The following is a 23,232-nucleotide window of genomic DNA, read 5'->3' as shown; positions in this document are numbered from 1 at the left end:
GCTGGTTATTAAGATTTCATTATTTTCTTGCCACCCCCTCCTTCCTAAACTATATAGGCGTGTTGTTGTTCCCTCTTTTCAGGTCAGCTTCTCATCTGGAATAATCTGTAGGTCTGATCGAACCCTGGATGGTGTGAAGGTTGTTTGAAGGTTAGGTTGGTGCATAGCAACAACGACCGTTAGGCATCACCTCAGAGTAATAAACATAGATAGAGGGAGGATATGTCATTTTCAGTGAGCAAATTTTGTCCCCAACATGAACTATCAAATTTGACATAAAGCGCGCGGAAATTAAACATATTGTTGATACGATATTTCACTCAATTCGCGAGTTTATCAACAAAGAACGCACTTCTTATGTCCCATAGTGAATCAAAGTTTTATATCAACTCGAAATATATTGTGATGGATACCTTAGTATATCAGAAATTAAGAAATCAAACTTCAAGCACGCCAAACGACGTGAAACAACGGATGACACTCGGAGAGCAATAGTTGCCAAACCTCGGATTTCAGCAGGTATATAGAGAAAATAATAAATATTCTGCATACTAACTCGACAATTAGGAAAACTATCGGATTCCTGCAAATCAGGGCCGGCGCGAGCAATTTTTGCGATTGGAGCAAAGAATTTTTTGGCGTCCCTGTTCAAAAAGTATCAATAACATGACCTTCTTCATTTCAGAAGTTTTCATTTTTGAATTTCTTTGAAATCACACCTTTCTGGATTCAATTCTAATAAAATCATCTATAATATCTTCAAAATCAATTTTGCTACTAATTCCGTGTTCAATAGAGATTATTTTCAGCCCTGAAAGTCACTCCTAGTGCATCGCAAAGCGCAAATAATTTTTTATAATTTTTAATTTTGAAAAAAAAACGTTCTCCGCCACTAGTTGCAGTTACCGGCATTGTGATTAGTATCGGAAGAACTATGTCAGAATAATTTTCAGATAAAATACCCGCCTCCAAATAATTCAGCAACTGGATAGGTGACATTTTGGATTCCAGCGAGCGGCTCAAAAGAAGACATTCCGTGCTGAGATTTCTGGGCTCAAAATCATTTCCTAATCGCTCGAAGAGTCCATTGCAATTTTGCATTATAAACTCTGAAGATTTTGTATAATGCATTTACGTCGTATATGAATGCAAATAATGAGCTATGTTCTTTCAATGGGAGAAAGCGTTCAAAGAATTAAAGCAAATGTCCAATAAATAATAGAAAACATCAATCTGATTTTTTGTTGAGGACGAGTTATGGGTATATCTCTTCCTTCATATTGAAAAAGGCAATAGAGAATATCTTCTCCCTACCCTAGTGTCCCATAATACCATTGCGCAGGTATACAACTTAGAGAATAAGAAAAGGAAGAAGAAATTCACGGTGTACGATATGATTTTATGTGTGTAACCCAGGTAACTGGGAGAAGGAGAGTTCAGAGAGTAAGTTGACCAGTAGAGTTACCCCAAAATAGTATACATCGGGATTTCTCTCAGTATGACCAAATACATACATCAATTAAACGGAGACAGAAAAAGACACAAAACATTCATAGTTTAAGGACTTGAAAATAAACAATAGTAATCGTAGAACCGGAGATACTCACCAAACCTCCATATTTTCCCATCTACCTCCCCTCCCCAACCGGAAACAGAATATTCATGGGGTAACACGAGGAAGAATATGCCGAAAAAATATCAGATCCAATGCCAAGTACTCGAGCATGCAAGAAAATATCGTCCGCCACAAAATTTTGCCCGACAAAAGTATCTGATTACGAAGCGATAGCCCTTTAAAACGAGCCAGGGGGATTATAGGGGATGAAATATCACACTGGCAACGTGGCATGGAGGGGGGGGTGAGTGGACAACCGCGTTGCGATGGGAAATAGACGTGAAAATGCTTGAACAAATGACTGGAGGCGTTCTGAGAGCCGTTCCATTATGGGGAAGGAAAATAGAGGCCAATCTAATATATTTCTCGAAGCAGACACACTCGATTCGAAAATACATAATATTTTCCGAGTTGTGCAAGACTTGAGTTTCCACAATTTCCATCTGGATGCAGAGAGGAAGTTGGCGATCGAGTGGTTGTAGGTTTTTGCGTTGTGGATTTGACTGTGTGTTGGGAGGTATAGGAAAAATTCGAAGTTGATTAGATCCTGGAGTATAGGTGGCTTTCGAAATGGGTTGGATGAATTTTGCATTAATTTCTCAATGTTTTTCTTGGAAATTAATACTAAGTTTGCGTCTCACCCATCAGTTCGACATATTGATCTGTAAGAAATTCAGAAAACACACTATAAATATGAAATGAACAGCTTCATTATCTCTAAAAATATTCTCCCTGAAGATAAAGACACTTCTCCAACAAGTTTCAACCAATTCTATACACAATTTTTTCATTCCGAATAAGGTAGCTCCAAAAAAATGCATTTTGAAGTCATCAACTGCCACTTCAGGTTTTGCAAAATGGTCATCACTAAATTTATTCTTTATGTGAGGAAAGAATATGAAGTCTTTGGGTGTTAGATTAGGACTAATCGGCGGATGGCCCAACAATTCTACGTTTTGACCAATCAGAAATTGACTTGTTCTAGCCGAACTGTTTAAGGTCACATAAGAGCTTTCGTCAGCGAATCGCTGCTGAATCTCAACAAAATCGACCCATTTTTGAAGCGTTTGGTGACTGGGTGTTTTTTTTCAAGGTATATAACTTTAAGTTGGCATTACTGTTCAAGATGGCGACCAATTTAACAGCTGTCAAGTGATTTTTCTTCAGTTTAGTTTGGCAATTCACCATGAATAGACTCACGCCTGAACAACGCTTGCAAATAGTGCAATTTCATTTCGAAAATTATGGTTCTGTGCGGAATACGTATCGCGCACTACTTCCATTTTATTTTGTTTAGCGATGAAGCGCACTTCTGGTTGAATGGCTACGTCAACAAACAAATCTGCCGCATTTGGAGTGAAGCTAATCCTCAAGTGTATGTCAAAACACCGTTACATCCAGAAAAACTGACTGTTTGGTGCGCTTTATGGGCTTGTGGAATCATTGGTCCGTACTTCTTCAAAAACGATGATGGCCAGAATGGTGATCGGTATGGAGCCATGGTTACTAACTTTTTCATTCCTGAATTGAACAACCATGATGTCCAGGAGCTGTGGTTCCAACAAGACAGCGCAACATGTCACACAGCTCGTGCCACAATCGATTTATTGAAAGACACGTTTGGTGACCGCCTAATTTCACGTTTTGGACCTGTGAATTGGCCTCCAAGATCTTGTGATTTAACACGGCTAGACTATTTTCTGTGGGGCTATGTTAAGTCATTGGTCTATGCGGATAAGCCACAAACCCTTGACCATTTGGAAGACAACATTCGCCGTATTATCGCTGATATACGGCCACAAATGTTGGAAAAAGTCATCGAAAATTCCAGATTGGACTACATCCGAGCCAGCCGTGGCGGTCATATGCCAGAAGTCATATTTAAAATATAATGCCACAAGATTATCTTGCGGATAAATAAAATCCATATCAATCTATAGCTCTAAAAAAAACTTCCTTTATATCTAAATTTGATTAAATTTGTAAAAACCTTGGAAGGAGTTTGTTGCCAAATAGGCCAAACCACCCCTAGAAATCAGTCTTTAGAGTCTCATGGGCAATTGTTTCGTTACAATATGTCGAATTACTTTCAAAAGTAAAAGAAAATTATTGGTTATTTATTAATCACTCTGGGATTCCGAATCGCCCAGCGAATTGCCAAGTTCAATCGTTTGTTATATCGCCCTCCCCAAACTTTGACGTTACTGTCAAAGAGAGATCGGCGAAACGACGAATTTCACTTATTCCAAGTTCTGGTCCTTCGAGGATGCCCTTCCTTTTATCACTATTAACGCCCGTGACCCCGGAGACAGGTAAAGAAGATTGATGACGCGATTTCCGTCCACGTGGTGTTTAATTTCTGCTGTATTATCGCCTGACCTATATTTCATTCGATGTTTAATCTTGATTACCAGGAAATGATGGGTTCAGTATAGGATGGGACAGTGAAAAATTATGTGGATCGATGTGTGGATTAACCGGGCGAAAACCTCGACATGTTTCTCTGGAAACCTTTTTTATTCTTCGAGAAATGAAATACAGGGTGTTCCCAAATTGTAGGTACAAAAAAAAATTAGTGATGCTTTGAATGATTCAACTAAAATGAGGGCCCGCAGACGCTTTGTTTTCAAGATATGTAGTTTCTTGTAGTCCTACTTTTTGTGATGATTATACCAGTTTATCGAATCTTTATTGATCTTCGCTACAGATTGGACAAATAAGTACCAAAACTTATGATAAATTCATTCAGCACAGCTAACTAACTGGATCTTAAAAATAATTTGGATTTTCCTGAGGATTACTGGAGAATTGTTTGAAATTTTTTCTCGAAATCGGTAGAAGATACGACAAAATTCCAGTGTAGTACTGGAAAAAGTTTCTCATTACACTTTTCTGAACTACCAGTGGTGTGTCAAAAAAAAATGTTGTGGAGGAAAGAAGGAAACAGATTCCTAGGGTCATTTTTAAAGGTCTCATGGAGATTGTCTCGCAATAGTCTTTTTTTCGAGATACAGGTTATTAAAATGTGATTTTTCCCAAAATTTTTTTCTCATAGCACCTTCCCTTCATGAGATATTCAATTGGAATTTGGCGACATAGATATTCCAATTTAAACTCTTCATCACTCATGCCCATTATTTTGGAGTTAAATCTACAGGGTGATATTAGTGCTCGCTTCTTTCCTCCAGAACTTTTTTTAGTCGACCACTGGAAGTTCAGAAGAATGTTAGAAGAAACTTTGGTTTCTGGTGGTTTTGTCGTATATGCTACCGTTTCCGAAAAAAAATTTCCATTTCAACTTTTCCAAGTATGTCTTAATCTTGATCACTTCATCATGTCTCTCGTTGTATTGCGGCCGAATCTCTTTCAATGATCGGCTCAAATGCTCTAACTTTCTAAAACTATCGCCTGTGATTGTTTCAGTCGGTTTTAACAACTTATAATACACTACGCCTGGTCCCGTCAAATACTGAGCATTACCGTGAATATTCAGCTTGGCCGTCGACGTGGAAGTATGGCCGGGATATCCCCATGATTTTCTGCGCTTAGCATTATTGTAATGAACCCATTTTTCGTCTCCAGTTACATTGCGATGCAGAAATCTATTCCGTCTTTGCCTTGCAAGCAGCTGTTCTCAAGCAAACAAACGCCGTTCAACATTTTTTGGCTTCAACTTGTACGGTACCCAATTTCCTTGTTTCTGAATAATTCCCATGACTTTCAGGCGTTTTAAAATCCGGCCAATTCTTGTTGAGTTTGATAAGAGTCTTAATGAAGTAATGCCTTCAATCCTGCATTTTCGAAAGCCTTCTCTCTTCCAACACCATGCTGGTCATCGAAGTCAAAATCACCGTTCTTGAAGCGTTGAAACTACTCTCGGCAAGTTCTCTCACTAATAGCGGCCTCAACATAAGTATTTGAGAGCATTCGATGAGCGTCAGCCGCAGATTTCTCCATTTTAAAGCAGAAAATTAAAACCTCCCGCAAATGACGAGAATTTGGCTCGTAAGCTGACATGTTTAATCGAGAATGACTTTATGATGCAGACACAAATCGACTAATATTTCGATGGCGTTATGTTTACAAATACCTCAGCTTATTGTATGACATCTACGATCTTTTTATTCCGAATACCACTTATCGCTACAGCCATTTATTGCAAAACGGCGGAAGCAAAGTTGTACACCTAATAGAAATATAATTTTCTTTTTAGTGTTTTAGTGGATTTCAATATGAAATGGTTTTTTCGTTTTTTGTTGCATTAACATTGGGTAATATTATGAATTATGAAAAAATTGTAAATTGGCTATGCCGTTTGTATTGAATAAATCAATAAATATAATAGGCATACAAATATCGCCTTGGATTAGAAAAACGTCGCTTCATTTTTCTAAAAACTGACGTTTTGTGAAATTTAAGAAACGTTTTACTGTCCACGAAGTATCTGAAATTCAGATATCTAGAGCAGATAGTTTTCTCAGTGTTTCGCGCCCAGTACAAAAACCGAAAACGGCTATACTCGCCCGCTGAAATATCCGAATCCAATTATCCGATTCTTGCGCAACCGAATAGTACGACCGATGGCGTTCGAATCCATTTTCCGAGACTCTTTCAGTTTTCACGATTGATTTAATACCAACGATGGTATCAAAATGCGATCAACGGACCGGCAGCGCCATCCAGCAAGTTGTGTACCGTTCCGTTCTTATCGTTTCTCGTTTTTTTCGGATAACTTAATCGAGTCCGATCCGGATACTGGCGCGCACACGCTCGTGTTTACCAGCTACTGGAGATAGGGGTCGTTTTGGAGTTTTCCGTGCGTTCGTTGATATGGGATTGATCGCAGGGGGCCTTTGTTATGGCTGTGATTCGGCGTATTTCAACTGGAATTTATTATTTTATTATTAGGCAGGTTGTGAGTGGCACGTGGCCCTTCGGGTTTTTTTGTGTTGAGATGGTTTCGTTGAAGGAATCGTTGGTTTCAAGAAGTTTGATCGAAATATCAACTATGTGATTGTACTTCTGAATCTAAGATCAGAATTCGGCTAGTTGAGGATCATCAATTCTGACACCGTTCACCGATTTTTCGTAGACTTCACACTTTTCAGGAAATTTGAACTCGAAATTTGTGAAAAAATTGAATTTCCCTCCAAAAATCGTTATATCTCCTGAATTATTCGTAACAGACTACTCAAATGAGAACGTTGTTCAAACTTCTAGTTCCGCTCTAAAACATAGTGAGGTTTCAAGTGCGTAGCCCACGTCCAAAAGAACTGGCAGCTTCGGGAAAATTATCAATTTTTTCTTTGAAAATTTCAGATTTTTGCCTACAATTTATGTAATAATGTACTGATCGCCCAACTGCAAGCATTTTTCTAATCCACTAGTCGAATCAATCAATAAAATGATACAATATTCCCATGAAGGAACTTCTATTTTCGAAAAATTTTCTAAGAGTTAGGTATAGAAAATTTTTGGACAAAAAATTTTTCAGGTGACATCGAAATTCGGCTAATCAGAGATCGTCAATTCTGGCACCGCTCACCGATTCTTCGTAGAGCTCCCGGTTTTGAGGAAATTTGAACTCGAAATTTGGGAAAAAATTGAATTTTCCTCTGAAAATCGTTATATCTCCTGAAATATTCGTCACAGCCTTCCAAATAAAAACGTTGTTCAAACTTCAAGTTCCGCTCTAAAACATAGTGAGGTTTCAAGAGCGTAGCTCAAGTCCAGAAGAAGTGGCAGCTTCGGGAAAATTATCCATTTTTTCTTTGAAAATTTCAGATTTTTGCCTATAATTTATGAAATAATGTACTGATCGCCCAACTGCAAGCATTTTCGTAATGTACATAGATGAATCAATCAATAAAATGATACAATATTCCCATGAAGCAAATTTTATCTTTCAAAAAATGTTCTAAGGGTTAGGTATAGAAAATTTAACGAAAATTTTTGGACAAAAAATTTTTCAGGTGAGATCGAAATTTGGCTAATCAGAGATCGTCAATTATGGCACCGCTCACCGATTCTTCGTTGAGCTCCCGGTTTTGAGGAAATTTGAACTCGAAATTTGAGAAAAAATTGAATTTGCCTCTAAAAATCGTTATATCTCCTGAATTATTCGTCACAGCCTTCCAAATAAAAACGTTTTTCAAACTTCAAGTTCCGCTCTAAAACATAGTGAGGTTTCAAGAGCGTAGCTCAAGTCCAGAAGAAGTGGCAGCTTCGGAAAAATAATCAATTTTTTCTTTGGAAATTTCAAATTTTTGCCTATAATTTATGAAATAATGTACTGATCGCCCAACTGCAAGCATTTTCGTAATCTACATAGTCGAATCAATCTATGAAATGAAACAATATTCCCATGAAAGAACTTTAATTTTCTTTCAATTTTCAAAGGGTTACCTATGGAAACTTTTACAAAAATTTTTCATGTAAGATCGGAATTCGGCTGATTAGGGATTATTCTGTCACTGTTCACCGATTTTTCGTAGACCTCATAGTTTTTAGGAAATTTGAACTCGAATTTTGGGAAAAATCAGTAAAAATTGAATATATATGCTAAAATCGTTTTATTTCCGAAAATATTTGTCACATACTCCTCAAATGAAAATGTTTTTCAACGATCGAGTTCTGATCTGAAATATAGTTAACATTTTTCGTGATTTCGTGTTTCTGATTGATCGAATGAAGTGAAAATATTGATGTGAATGAAATAGTTATTTGAAGTTCACCTTAGTCCTCTCCAAAAGATAAAATGTTTTCAGAAGCACAAAATCCCTACAGCAAATTGAATTTGCCAGTAATTTATCTTCGTCTTGTTATATCCCATTTATTGAAAAATATCCTACCCCTCGGCAACTCGAGGTTATTCCTCAGAAAAGATAAAATGAAAAGTAACAACACTGTCATCTGAGAAGTTTCTAGGATCGCTGTAGGAAAATCACAATCCAATTTTCCTAATATTATAAGGCTCCCCGAATCGAACTTCTGATTTGATTCAGTTTCCGTGAATTTTCCAGTTTTCATAACTGATTCAATTGTTTCCCTGAACCTTGGTTGTCCTAAAGGAACCTTATACCTTTATTTGACTTTATTCTTTATCTTTTCCCCCAAGTATTCTTGAGTATTGAATATAGTTCAGTAATGAAATTTCTTGATCCGACCATTAGTTTGTGAGTTTAAGTGCAATAAACCTGAATTTTTGCGTCGATATGTGACAATGGATGAAACATGGCTCCATCATTTCACTCCGGAGTCTAATCTACAGTCAGCTGAGTAGACTGCACACGATGAACCGAATCCAAAGCGAGGAAAATGACAACAGTGAGCTGGCAAAGATATAGCATCAGTATTCTAGGGATGCGCAAGCTAAAATATACATTGATTACCTCCAAAAGGGTCACATCATCAACAAAGATTATTACATAGCGTTATTGGATATTTTAAATGATGAAATCGTTAAAAAACGGCCTCATTTGAAGAAAAAGAGGTGCTGTTTCATTAAGACTATGCGCCGTGTCACAAATCAATGAAAACAATGGCAAAATGGCATGAATTGGGCTTCGAATTGCTTCTGCATCCACCGTATTTGCCAGATCTGGCCCCCAGTGACTTTTTCCTGTTGTCAGACCTCGAAAGAATCCTTGCTGGAAAGAAAATTAGCGCCAATGAAGGAGTAATCGCTGAAACTGAGGCCAATTTTGAAGCGAAAGACAAATCTTACTACAAAAATGGTATCGAAAAGTTGGAAGATAGCTATAATCGCTGTATCGCCCTCGAAGGCAACTATGTTGAATAATAAATTCGAATTTCGAAAAAAAAAGTGTTTTACAATGGTATACTGGGGACTTTTCAATTGGCCTGTTACATAAAAATTCCATAATTTCACCCAGCTACGGTTATTATTTCAGCATTTTCGATCCAAAGCAAGACTACCTGAAGTTCATTACTGCGTATTGTGGGTTGCGTAGACTCAAATGAAACAGGGAAAGAAGAACCAGAGGATCAACATTTCCAACTCTGTTGAATTTAAACTTTCAGCTCCATTGTTTTAATTTCTTAACACCCTGAATTGTTTCAAGGAAAGAAATTATTCACAAACTGGCAACAACTTTATGACAAAAAGTTGATAAAGTTTCTTTTAAAGAGGAGTGTGGAAAAGTACGCTTTATTTATGTCACTCATTGTCAATTTTTGTACTGATCAATCCTCTCAGATCTAATGGAGATAAGCCAAACTTCAAGTCATTTTGGCGCTCACATTGACTTTCAGTGTGGTTTTCATAGAGATTTGGACAATTTCTATGTGGCGCCATCAACGGGCGGAAAAAGAAGCTTCGCCAATCTTAAATTTGAACGTCTAAAATCTCTAGAACAGAATCTTATGATTGGACAAGCCAATATTGTCATCTTCATGATGTATCGTGAAAAATAAATCTTTGATTTCATTGAAATTAAACACCAGTACTTCTAATTTCCACTATTTTATTGGAAAAATAATTATTTCGCTACTCAATAGATTTTTCAGACTTCTTAAATTTTGTACAATTATTTAAATTGTAAGACATCTGAAGAATTTACTGTATATGGAAACAATTAGATATTATTTACATAAAAACTTTGTAGAAATTAGAATAACTCCTATTTAATATCAATCAAATCAATTTCCATCACGTCAGGACCAAGTCAATCAAAAACATTAACTAAGATTAATAAGATATATCGAATTGAGAATCACGACTACCTATATCCAATTTTTTTCATAGCAATTCAAATGGAGTCATTATCTAATAATAAGTTTGTGAAAACATTAAAGAAATCAGCTTCTGCTTAACTCAATCCTAAGCAATGACTTGTTAAATTCAATTATCAACAGTGAATGAATGATCAAGAAGCTTGATTAAGTCATCATCGAATCAATGCTTGAAATTAAATACTTACAATTAGTTCCCAAAATGGATTTTCCTGAACAATTACCCTAGACAATAAACTTTCATGAACTAACGAAAAGTCAAACCTCTTCCGTTAGATGTTAAATGATCGACTGTTACCTAGTTGAATTTCATGAAACACCTGTTGCAATGATCATAAAATTCTCAATTGTTATGAACTTGAGGAACGTTGAACGTATACAAAGAAACACATGTCATGATCACTACCAAATTTTATGCCAGATTGAAACAGTCGATTATCTTGAAGCGACAATAAAGAAATTTAATAGATGTTGCCCATCAATTTTAAGGTTAAGTACCTATTGTCGGATAATAATAGTAAACTCTCGCAGAAAAAGAGGATTTCTGAAGAATAATTCAACTGAACTAAATCGCTTTTCGATTTAGGAGAGGCTCATACCGGATATTTTTTAATACTTATTTTTGCTGTAAAGTAAATAGACTCATATTTTTCATTTTCCGATATGGTTACGTCATTTTGTTTTAATTTTAATTTCTAGTTTCACGATTCACGATTTGAATATGCATACTTGTAAAGGGTGTTTTTTTTAGAGCTATAGAACTTTAAATTGCAATGAAACAACGATGGATTATTCGATTGACATGAATTTTATTTATCCGCAAGATAATCTTGTGGCATTACATTTTAAATATGATTTCTGGCAAATATATATTTCTGGCTCCGATGTTGTCCAATCTGGACGTCCAATTTCTGATGACTTTTTCCAACATTTGTAGCCGTATATCGGCAATAACACGGCGAATGTTGTCTTCCAAATGGTCGAGGGTTTGTGGCTTATCCGCATAGTCCAATGACTTCACATAGCCCCACAGAAATCACAAGATCTTGGAGGCCAATTCACAGGTCCAAAACGTGAAATCAGGCGGTCACCAAACGTGTCTTTCAATAAATCGACTGTGGCACGAGCTGTGTGACATGTTGCGCCGTCTTGTTGGAACCACAGCTCCTGGACATCATGGTTGTTCAATTCAGGTATGAAGAAGTTAGTAATCATGGCTCTATACCGATCACCATTGACTGTAACGTTCTGGCCATCATCGTTTTTGAAGAAGTACGGACCAATGATTCCACCAGCCCATAAAGCGCACCAAACAGTCGGTTTTTCTGGATGTAACGGTGTTTCGACAAACACTTGAGGATTAGCTGCACTCCAAATGCGGCAGTTTTGTTTGTTGACGTAGCCATTCAACCAGAAGTGCGCTTTATCACTAAACAAAATGGAAATGGACGTAGTGCGCGATACGTATTCCGCACAGAACCATTATTTTCGAAATGAAATTCATTATTTGCAAGCGTTGTTCAGGCGTGAGTGTATTCATGATGAATTGCCAAACCAAACTGAGAATAAATCATTTGAGAGCTGTCAAATCGGTCGCCATCTTGAACAGTAATGCCAACTTAAAGTTATATACCTCGAAAAAAACACCCTTTAGTTAATGTTTTGCGCAGTGTGTTACAACATTCAGATGTTGGGTTTTCAGATAAAGAAATGAAGAACATGAATTCTTTCGTTTGCTATTTTTTTACTATTTATTGAATTCGGTAATATCTCGTATATCTTTTGCATTAAGTAAACAATCAAATCTATTGTTTCAAGATATCTCTCCAAGATATTACCGAATTCAATTCGTGGCTGACTAAATTATGAATTCATAGCCAATTTCGAGTTAGCACGTCTTTCGAAAAAACTAATCATCTCTGAATCTCGAATTTTTAATTTTGTTGTAGAAGCAAATTATACTCCAAATTGAACAAGCAGTTCGATATTGCTTCATTCATTCCTTCAAAAAACAGCGGTATACTTTTTTATTCGAAATATTTGAGATGTGACTGAATGGCACGCCACTGATATTCCCAGAAAATCGAAAATATCTTCATAAAATAGCTCTTAGGGACTAGGGTAGGCATGCAAAATTTCGTTTGAATACAAGCTTTTTTTATGGAAGCTATTGATTAAATTTATTTTTTCTTTTAAATTTGAACATCCTGTATATATCTTAGGGATCGAGATAGAGGTATACAATATACATTTTTCCGAATCAGAACAACGAGGAGAATATCCCATCAAATTTTTCACGATTAAAACTGATACACCCTGTATATCGAATCCAAACCCGAAAGCGATCCTAAGTCGACCCTCGGAATACGCGGGGGACACGAAAACCCCCATCCGTCATCCCAGTCAGTGGCGATTGTCGCAACAATTCACTCGAGCAATCCCCCGGAGACTAGAGAAGCACCAAGTGATACTTATTCCTGTTTTCGGTTCAACGACTCCATTTTTAATCTCAGTCCAGATACAGTTACAGTCCGAATTGATGGAGCGATGGTAGAATGCACCGCTACTTGGGAGAGAACTATATAGGATGCTAGCATTTCTCCAAGATTACACGCGGTTAAAAATTAAATGACCATCGTCCAATTAGAGGAGTTCACTCTCTGTGAATGGTACGATTGTACTCCTAGGTCGCGTTGAAATTCAACTGTCTTTGTGCATGTGGTCGACATTGTGGGTTTTGGATTTATTGGTCTATGAATGGAGAAAACAGCTGCTTTGTTTTTGTCCAAAAAAAACTACTGAAAATAGAGCAGAGTTTGCGGTGTATGGTCAGGGCCGGCGCGTGTGATTTTCTGATGACTGAAACAAAGAAGTTTTCAGTGCACTTTGTGCAGGGGCATCAATAACAACATGACCTTCGGTGATAATACAGAACTTTTTTTCGTACTTTTTTCGGACGAGTCACGATTCGGTTTACAAAGTGATAGTCAACGAAAAAGGGGTTTGGAGAAGTCCAGGCAGACCATAACGAAGAAATTTCGTCCAGGAAGTTGTGCCCTTTCAAGGCGGATCAATAATGTACTGGGCGAGTATGATGTTCGGTCGCCGTACCCTTCTTATTATCGTTTAACGAATGTTGACTGGTGCCATCTATATAACAGGTGTTTTTTTTCGAGGTATATAACTTTAAGTTGGCATCACTGATCAAGATGACGACCGATTTAACAGCTGTCAAGTGATTTATTCTCAGTTTGGTTTGGCAATTCATCATGAATAGACTCACGCCTGAACAACGCTTGCAAATAGTGCAATTTTATTTCGAAAATAATGGTTCTGTGCGGAATACGTATCGCGCACTACGTCCATTTTATTTTGTTTAGCGATGAAGCGCACTTCTGGTTGAATGGCTACGTCAACAAACGAAACTGCCGCATTTGGAGTGAAGCTAATCCTCAAGTGTATGTCGAAACACCGTTACATCCAGAAAAACTGACTGTTTGGTGCGCTTTATGGGCTGGTGGAATCATTGGTCCGTACTTCTTCAAAAACGATGATGGCCAGAACGTTACAGTCAATGGTCATGGCGTATAGAGCCATGATTACTAACTTTTTCATTCCTGAATTGAACAACCATGATGTCCAGGAGCTGTGGTTCCAACAAGACGGCCCAAAATGTCACACAGCTCGTTCCACAATCGATTTATTGAAAGACACGTTTGGTGACCGCCTAATTTCACGTTTTGGACCTGTGAATTGGCCTCCAAGATCTTGTGATTCAACACCGCTAGACTACTTTCTAGACCATTTGGAATACAACATTCGCCGTGTTATTGCCGATATACGGCTACAAATGTTGGAAAAAGTCATCGAAAATTGGACGTCCAGATTGGACTACATCCGAGCCAGCCGTGGTGGTCATATGCCAGAAATCATATTTTAAATGTAATGCCACAAGATTATCTTGCGGATAAATAAAATTCATGTCAATCGAATAATCCATCGTGGTTTTATTGCAATTTAATGTTCTATAGCTCTTAAAAAAACCACCCTTTAGAAAACATCATTGAACCAATCTTTTTTTCTCTGCGAAAGACTTGTGACGATGTGTGTATATGTAGTACGATTCGTGCGTATCAAGCTCAAGTAGTTTCAAGCAGCTTGATATCAAGTGAAGCAATAAATATCTCAAATCTAATCAAGATTCATATTTAATTAGGGAGGTTCCGTTTCACAGCGACCTAATGATCTATTGTGTCCCCATCAGAGCTCTTCTCTTCATAACGTGATCTACAGCTCGCCTTCCAATTCCAGAGTTCTAATGAACTCCAATATCTGGGATGGCTTCATGGAGGCTAATTCCCCACTTCTACAAGTTTCGTGTTCGAAGCAGTTTTTGCGTTGGCTAGTGATGGCAAGGCATTCCGTCACCAGGTGATCCGGAGTTTCTTCCTCCTCCCCACAGAATCTGCACTCTTCATTTTCTGTTAGACCCATTCTCTTGAGATGTTTCCTAAGGCGACAATGCCCTGTGAGGAATCCAGTGAGGAGGTGTAGTATATTTTTACTAAGATCCAGATACTACTTGGATTTCCAGAGTCAAAGTTTCTAAGAAACTTTTTGGAGTAATCCAAACAAGGAAGATTCCACCAGAGAAAAAATCTAGTCACGATTTTCAAGTCAAGCAGATGGTTGAAATATCAAGCAACTTGACTTGATGAATCCCTAAAGGACGAAAAACCATCGTAACAGAGCGGTAGTTCAAACGCTGCTTCATATACGGCCGCGTCAAAACATGACAGCTTGTTAAACATGGCGCCAACTCAATCCTAACCTCAAATTCGGGCGCCATTCTTCGCAAAGGCCGGCAGCGGCAATTTCCAGGTTTTTGCAGCCTCATCAATCTTCGACCTATACCGAAATGTTTACACTTTAATAACACAATAAGCTTTTCACATCGTCCAGTCGCTTATGCAACCCCGCATCATAATTTCATACCTAAAAAAATCTGGTCAAAATTTATATTTCGATTTGTTTAGGGCAATTCCATTTCATTGCGCCCTAATGATCTATTGTGCCCCCCATCAAAACTATTCTCTCCATAACGTGATCTACAGCTCGCCTTCCAGTTCCAGAGTTCTAATGAACTCCAATATCTGCGATGGCTTCAAGAAGGCTAATTTTTCACTTCTACAAGTTTCGTGTCCAAAGCAGGTTTTGCTTTGGCTAGCGATGGCCAGGCATTCCATCACCAGGTGATCAGGAGTTTCTTCCTCCTCCCCACAGAATCTGTACTCGTTATTTTCTGCTAGACCCATTCTCATGTAGTGTTTCCTAAGGCTACAATACCTTGTGAGAGGTCCAGTGAGGGGGTGTAGTATATTTTTACTAAGATCCAGATACTTCTTAGATTTCGCGGAGTCAAAGTTTCGAAGAAACTTTTTGGAGTGATCCAAACCAGGCAGATTCCGCCAGAGAAAAAATCTAGTCAAGAGTCAAGTATATAATTAGTCACGATTTTCAAGTCAAGCAGATGGTTGAAATATTAAGCTACTTGACTTGATGAATCCCTAGAGGTCGAAAAAGCATCGTAACACAGCGTTAGTTCAAACGCTGCTTCATATACGGCCGCGTCAAAACATGACACCTTGTTAAACATGGCGCCGACTCAATCTTAACCTCAAACTCGGGCGCCATTCTAGTCCGGCAGCAATCTCCCAAGTTTTTGCAGACTCATCAATCTTCGACCTATACCGAAATGTTTACACTTTAATAACACAATAAGCTTTTCACATCGTCCAGTCGCTTATGCAACCCCGCATCATAATTTCATGCCTAAACGGAAGCAATTCATCAGGACCGAACCTTCGTAATTATGTCGCGCCCAGCTTCCGCCCATTCAACCGAAGGCTTCGACCGGATCAACGGATCTCATGGACCGGTGCGCCCATTAACTGATTCAAATTTGACGGACGAATTTCTACGGAACAACGCCGAGATCGATTGGACGTTCATTAGCGACTTTATTCATAACAATTTCCCAGTGTATTGTGTTGTTGGGCGGCTTTGCCGTGATAGCTTTTATCAAGTGACGCTCGGCGCCGCAGCGCCCGCTTCTGTGAGAGCGTTATCGCGAATAGTACCTATAGGAAAATCGGTCCAATGATGAAGCTCAATATGATGCGAATTATGGAAGATAACCACTGGATTTTTGTTTGCGTTTGAAGGTGTGTCCTTAACTAGAACGTACGCCACTGCTAGTTGTAGGGATTCACGGCTTGGCTTGATATTCAAGCTACTTGGCTTGAGCTTGACTTGAAATCAAATCAAGTAATAGTTTCTCAATTTCAAGTCAAGAACTTCTAAAATAAATACTTTACTTGACATTGAAATTGTACTTATTGTATTGAATATTTGAATAAACTCATTTATTATTATTATTATTATTATTATTAAAAAGCTACTACTTAGCTTGAACTTGAGTTGATTTCAAGTCAAGCTCAAGCCAATTAACTTGAATATCAAGCAAAGTGGCTTGAAAATCAAGCCAAGCCGTGAATCCCTAGCTAGTTGCCATGTTTCAAAATTATGTTAACATGCTAATACGTCGTACTCAAATCCTAGATTTAGCCCACCGATGTCACCGCAAGTTCTATACAAATTGTTAGTACCTGGGATTGACGGCTTGGCTTGATTTTCAAGCTACTTCACTTAATATTCAAGCTACGTGGCTTGAGCTTGACTTGAAATCAACTCAAGTTCAAGTCAAATAATAGTTTCTGAATTTTAAGTCGAGAACTTAATGAATAAATACTTGACTTGATAGTGAAAAGCTACTTCTTGACTTGAACTTGAGTTGACTCCAAGTCAAGCTCAAGCCAATTAGCTTGAATATCAAGCCAAGCCGAGAATCCCTGCCTAATTGCCATGTTTCAAAATTATGTTAACACACTAATACGTCGTACTCAAGTTGTAGGTTTGGCGCACATATGTCACCGCAAGTTCTATACCACTTGTAAGTACTAGGGATTCACGGCTTGGCTTCAGCTTGACTTGAAATCAACTCAAGTTCAAGTCCATTTGCAGTTTTTCAATTTTTAGTCAAGAACTTAATGAATAAATACTTGATTCGACATTGAAAAGCTACTACTTGACTTGAGCTTTGGTTGATTTCAAGTAAAGCTCAAGCCAAGTAGCTTTAACTATCAAGCAAAGCCGTGAATCTCTAGCTAGTTGCGATGTTTCAAAATTATGATATGTTATGTATGTTATGTACTCTAATACGTCGTACTCAAGTCCTAAGTTTAGCGCACAGATGTCACCGCAAGTTCTATACAACTTGTTAGTACTAGGGATTCAGGGCTTGGCTTGTTTTCAAGCTACTTGGCTTGAGCTTGACTTGAAATCAACTCAAGTCCAAGTCAAGTAGTAGTTTCTCAATGTCAAGTCAAGTATTTGTTTATTAAGTACTTGCTCAACATTGAAAAACTACTACTTGACTTGAACTTGAGTAGATTTCAAGACAAGCTTGAGCTTGAGCCAAGTAGCTTGAATATCAAACCAAGCCGTGAATCCCTAATTAGTACCAAGCTTCAAAATATGTGTTTTAAAATTTCTGAACATAAAGTCAAGTCTGGAGCAAGATATTGAAGATTGAGTGAGGCTTTATTTGTTGTTACTTGAACAAACACTCAAGCAATGGCTCGATAAGTGTTATCAGGCTCTGTTTCATTGACAACAAATGTTAAAAAATGGTTGAAGAACCTCTCTGACCGCTCTGATGGTTGCCCAAATTTGACAGTTTTGCCTCAAAGAGGAAGGAATTGGTGAAATTTCTGCACTTTAATCGTCATCTGAAGCCTAAAAATATTCTCGATCCTGGGCCACTTAATTTTTTTTATTTCAACACTTAATCCCCTATGAGATTTTCTAAAGCCTTCTGCAATCTATACCTCGCAACAGAATCAAGACAAAAATAAAAATTGTCATTCTATAGTTATATTTGGACAATATCCACATTCATAGTGACTGCCGTTACAAATGAGGCATAACAAGAAAGGATGTCTTCAATATCAATGAGACATATTCCCTAAATCTCAGCTGGCAATCAAAAATGATGCAAAGCTGCCTGCAACAAATGAATGATGGACTTGGCTCACCACCCATATTTATTTTCACCATTATGGAAAGCATAACTGATTGACCATCTTGGCAAATGTAAACACCATCAACAGCGAATATTGCATAACCTTATTGGATCTGTCGAGGAAAGAAACTAAAAAAAAACTCCTCAAATGCAGAAGAACAAATTCTCCTTCACCAAGAGAATGCTCATTGTCACAACTCGATGAAAATCATGGTTAAATTGTACGAATTGATCTTCCAACAGCTTGACCATCCAGCTTGTTCTTATTCTCCAGATCTGACCCCCGGTGTTCACTGGCTTATTGCAGACCTCAAAAAAATGCCTCAGCAAAGAAATCTGGATAATAATGAAGAAGTGACCGCTGAGGTTGAAGCCTATTGAAAGCAAAGACGAATCTTTCTACAGAAGGATACTGTGTTCAAAAACGAATATGTTTTACTGGTGTTTGGGTGAAGTGTTCTGTTCGCATAAGCAATATTTTCTTCATAGGAAAAATAGAACAGGCGTATCATCAAAAAAATTGCTACCAACTAAATAAATAACAAGAAAGCCATGTATTGACAATAAGTCAATGTCCAGTTTCAACATCCCCCATTCAAAACCACAGACTAAGACCTACAGAACGTTGGAACTACCTCCATCAAACCATCCTTGTGCACCTCCCAGCTATATCAAAACGAATTACACGACAAAATCTCGTTTTCTTTCTGCCAAACGTACGTTGCGTGGTTTCATCCATGGCATCCTACGATGAATCTCCACGTCTGCGAGTGCACTCCGTTAGAAGTCGGAATCAAAATGTAAGAAGTTATGAAAGAGGCAGTTAACAACTACTGCATCTCGTCCGAACAATAAGAACAAGAGCAGCACTTCCTAGATCTGAAGAACCAACTGGTCGGCCAGTTCATAATTCTCGTAATGTGCAGCAGCTCACGGTGAAGGGAATCGAGATTTCATTCGTTCATTGAAATTGAAGCAGCTCATTTCCTCTTATAGATCTTATAGGGAACGAGAGTCGCTTGAAAGCCATGTATTATATCCTTATCGCTTTTGTTTTTGCCTTGGACGTCTTGATACGCAGTGGCGTAGCGAAATGCAATATTGATTGTGTTGTCGAATGGATATTAAATACTATTTTATTGTATAAAAACCCAATGTTTCGCTACTAAGTCGCAACTTCAGATTCCGAACATTTTGAATATTTCAGTTGTAGTGAAGAGAAATCCATTATTTTTCCAATAGATGGCTTCAGTTATCTGTATCTCGCGTTGTATAAGTCCGATCAGGTTCCACTTGATGGCGTTAGAAAGATGAGATTTTGTACTACAAAAACTTTTCTGACAGTCTTGTGATTTGTTGACTCAGTTTTGTTTTAACGCGTGTCAAAGATGGACTAAAGATAGATAAAGGCTAAAATGCAAGCCAGGCGGCGTAAAATATTGTTTATGATCCTGATACTGAAACCCCAATTCATGAGCAATTTTGGTTTCGTCCATCCAGTTCCGGTATATTCGATGTCAAAGATGCACCACGCATATGAAGGCCAATTGTCGAAAATGTCGATAAAATCATGGACATTGTCGAGTCCGAAAGTCATGTAAGCACTGTTTCGATTGCCCTAGAACTGAAGATTGCACAAAAAGCCGTTTGGAACCATTTGCATAAGGCTGATCTCAAGGAAAAGCTCGATGTATGGGTCCAAACGAGTTAACGCAAAAAACCTCATGGACCGAATTGCAATTTACAAATCGCTGCTGAATCACAACAAAATCGACCCATTTTTGAAGCGGTTGGTGACTGGATCGCCTACGACAACGTCAAGCGAAAACGGTCGTGGTTGAAACGCGGTGAGCTGGCAGAAACGGTAGCCAAGCTTGGACTGACGACCAGTAAGTTTTTACTGAGATTGACAGGGAATTTTCTACTATGGCACAACTACTAACTCGAAACTATACTGTCAACAATTGGACCGTCTGAAGGAAGGAATCACCTAGAAGCGGCCAGCTTTGGCCAATAGGAGACAAAATGTGTTCCATCAGGACAACTCCAAGCCAAACACATCGATAGTGACTCGCCAGGAGCTTGGTTGGAAGGTTCTTATACATCCACCTCATAGTCTTGACCTGGCACCAAGTGATAACCATCTGTTCCTGTCCATGGTAAACAATTTTGCTGTTGGGAAATTGGCTTTGACAGAGGCTTGTGAAAATCGACTGTCTCAATTTTTACCAATATGGACGAGAGAGGCATAATGCTATTATCTTCAAAATGGCAACTAGTTATCGTACAAAACGGCGCATATTTGACCTATTCTATGGTAATTAAAGCCTTGTTTTTCATGCAAAAATATTGTTTATTTTTACTACACCTTATGGAGCTTGTCCAAGAGTTTGTCATTGTCATCTACCGACCATATAGATCTGTTAACTCTGTAGATCTGTAGATTCAACAATTATATTTCATCTTGAAAACCCATATAACTTGAGGTGCTAATTGACCATATTCACCGTCGCCATATTGTTGTGCGACAATACCAACTACCCAGAAATATTGAGTTTACTAGGAAAATACCGCTAATATCAAAAATACTATCAGCCATAGAGATTATTCTTTCACTGACTTTTTCCAAAAATGGAGCGAAGCCTTCATTTATACACTCGGCCACAGTTAAATTGTTCATAAAACCACCTTTCACAAATGTTTTTATTTCCAAAAGGTGAAATTTTTGCGAAATATTGTCCCAAACAAGCCTATCTGGCGTAGCAGCCAGAAAAGGTACACATAAACTTCACTTATAAACTTTTTATTGTGGAATTTTTCTAATAAACTAAATATTTCTTCGTTGGGAACACTGGGTAGTTGATATTGTCGCACAACAATATGGCGACAGTGAATATGGTCAATTTAACCTCTATCGAAGATATCCATAACGTAATACTGCTAATTTTTTTTTCAATACAAATAATCACATCACATGAAGTTTTTACAGTACCTTCTGTGTCCCTGTCAGACCTCTTCTCGTTGATTTATTTCATCCACTGGTATTCAGGGGTTGTGTCATATTAAAACTGAAAAAATACCCAACCTCTAAGTCTCGGTGCATTCGTCTGCTACGTCAACATACCTTAAAAGTATATAATATGCTGAATAAGTAGTACTAAAACCCAGATCACGTCAGTGCGCGAATGTTGTACATATACAAACTTGATTTTATTCAATCAATTCACCTATTCCCGAAGAAATAATAAAATTTCCAACGCATTTCCGAAGATGGCAAGTATTCCTGCATCAGGATTTAATACCATATCATGTAATAACAGCGGTACTAAAATTGATAGCTCTATACCAAGAGGGGGCAGTGTCTTGTCATATTAATTTGTAGCACCAGTCATGTAACCATAGATTATTCGATTATTAATCATTTTTCCAACCGACTTGTTTTTATCAATACGAAAATTACTGCAGATTAGAAAATTCGCTGGGTGATTATTTACTTTGGAGGAGCGTATAATAATTTGCATAACCTACGTGATAGGATTATACGTTTGGTTTTAATAGATAACAGCAGGAAACTACATGGATACGATATGTAGAATTTTATTCGCGTGTTTGTGATTTATACTAACCACAGATAGGGACTATATGTCGATGTAATGTTAAAGTAGTCATTTCCGAAATGATAGAAATGTCATTGGCTGTCATTATTAAGAATTATGGTTTGACAATTCTTCTTCTTACGGTGTTCGTTCCATGAAAGTTTGATTATTACTCGAAAATATTGAAAAATGCCAAACTGTATGAATATACAAAAGGGGCACAGAATTTATCTTTAAAATGAAATTTCTACCTTTGTAACGGGTGTTTTTTTTCGAGGTATATAACTTTAAGTTGGCACTACTGTTCAAGATGGCGACCGATTTAACAGCTGTCAAGTGATTTATTGTCAGTTTGGTTTGACAATTCATTATGAATAGACTTACGCCTGAACAACGCTTGCAAATAGTGCAATTTTATTTCGCAAATAATGGTTCTGTGCGGAATACGTATCGCGCACTAAGTCCATTTTATTTTATTTAGCGATGAAGCGCACTTCTGGTTGAATGGCTACGTCAACAAACAAAACTGCCGCATTTGGAGTGAAGCTAATCCTCAAGTGTATGTCGAAACACCGTCACATCCAGAAAAACTGACTGTTTGGTGCGCTTTATGGGCTGGTGGAATCACTGGTCCGTACTTCCTCAAAAACGATGATGGCCACAACGTTACAGTCAATGGTGATCGGTATAGAGCCATGATTACTATCTTTTTCATTCCTGAATTGAACAACCATGATGTCCAGGAGCTGTGGTTTCAACAAGACGGCGCAACATGTCACACAGCTCATGCCACAATCGATTTATTGAAAGACACATTTGGTGACCGCCTAATTTTACGTTTTGGACCTGTGAATTGGCCTCCACAAGATCTTGTGATTTGACACCGCTAGACTACTTTCTGTGGGGCTATGTAAAGTCATTGGTCTATGCGGATAAGCCACAAAACCTTGACCGTTTGGAAGACAACATTCGCCGTGTTATTGCCGATATACGGCCACAAATGTTGGAAAAAGTCATCGACGTCCAGATTGGACTACATCCGAGCCAGCCGTGGCGGTCATATGCCAGAAATCATATTTTAAATGTAATGCCACAAGATTATCTTGCGGATAAATAAAATTCAT

General features: G+C 38.0%; 1 protein-coding gene and 1 long non-coding RNA gene across 2 annotated transcripts in view; one reads left to right on the top strand and one right to left on the bottom strand.

Annotated features, from left to right (window-relative positions):
- Positions 1-22,106, bottom strand: part of LOC123682222 — a 28,947-nt gene extending 6,841 nt beyond the window's left edge. Inside the window, exons 1-2 of the long non-coding RNA XR_006747796.1 lie at positions 21,637-22,106; positions 21,505-21,580 (exon numbers count right to left, since the gene is read on the bottom strand). This is a non-coding gene — a long non-coding RNA (uncharacterized LOC123682222). The remainder of the gene's footprint in view (positions 1-21,504; positions 21,581-21,636) is intronic.
- The window catches only part of LOC123682208, a 307,886-nt gene that overhangs the window by 171,432 nt on the left and 113,222 nt on the right, over positions 1-23,232 (top strand). The gene's annotated exons all lie outside the window — the stretch shown is intronic.

This window comes from Harmonia axyridis, chromosome 6 (assembly GCF_914767665.1).
Source record: "Harmonia axyridis chromosome 6, icHarAxyr1.1, whole genome shotgun sequence".
NCBI classification, from domain to species: domain Eukaryota; kingdom Metazoa; phylum Arthropoda; class Insecta; order Coleoptera; family Coccinellidae; genus Harmonia; species Harmonia axyridis.
The sequence above is the reverse complement of the archived record's forward strand: the minus strand, read 5'-3'. Positions and strand labels throughout refer to the sequence as shown.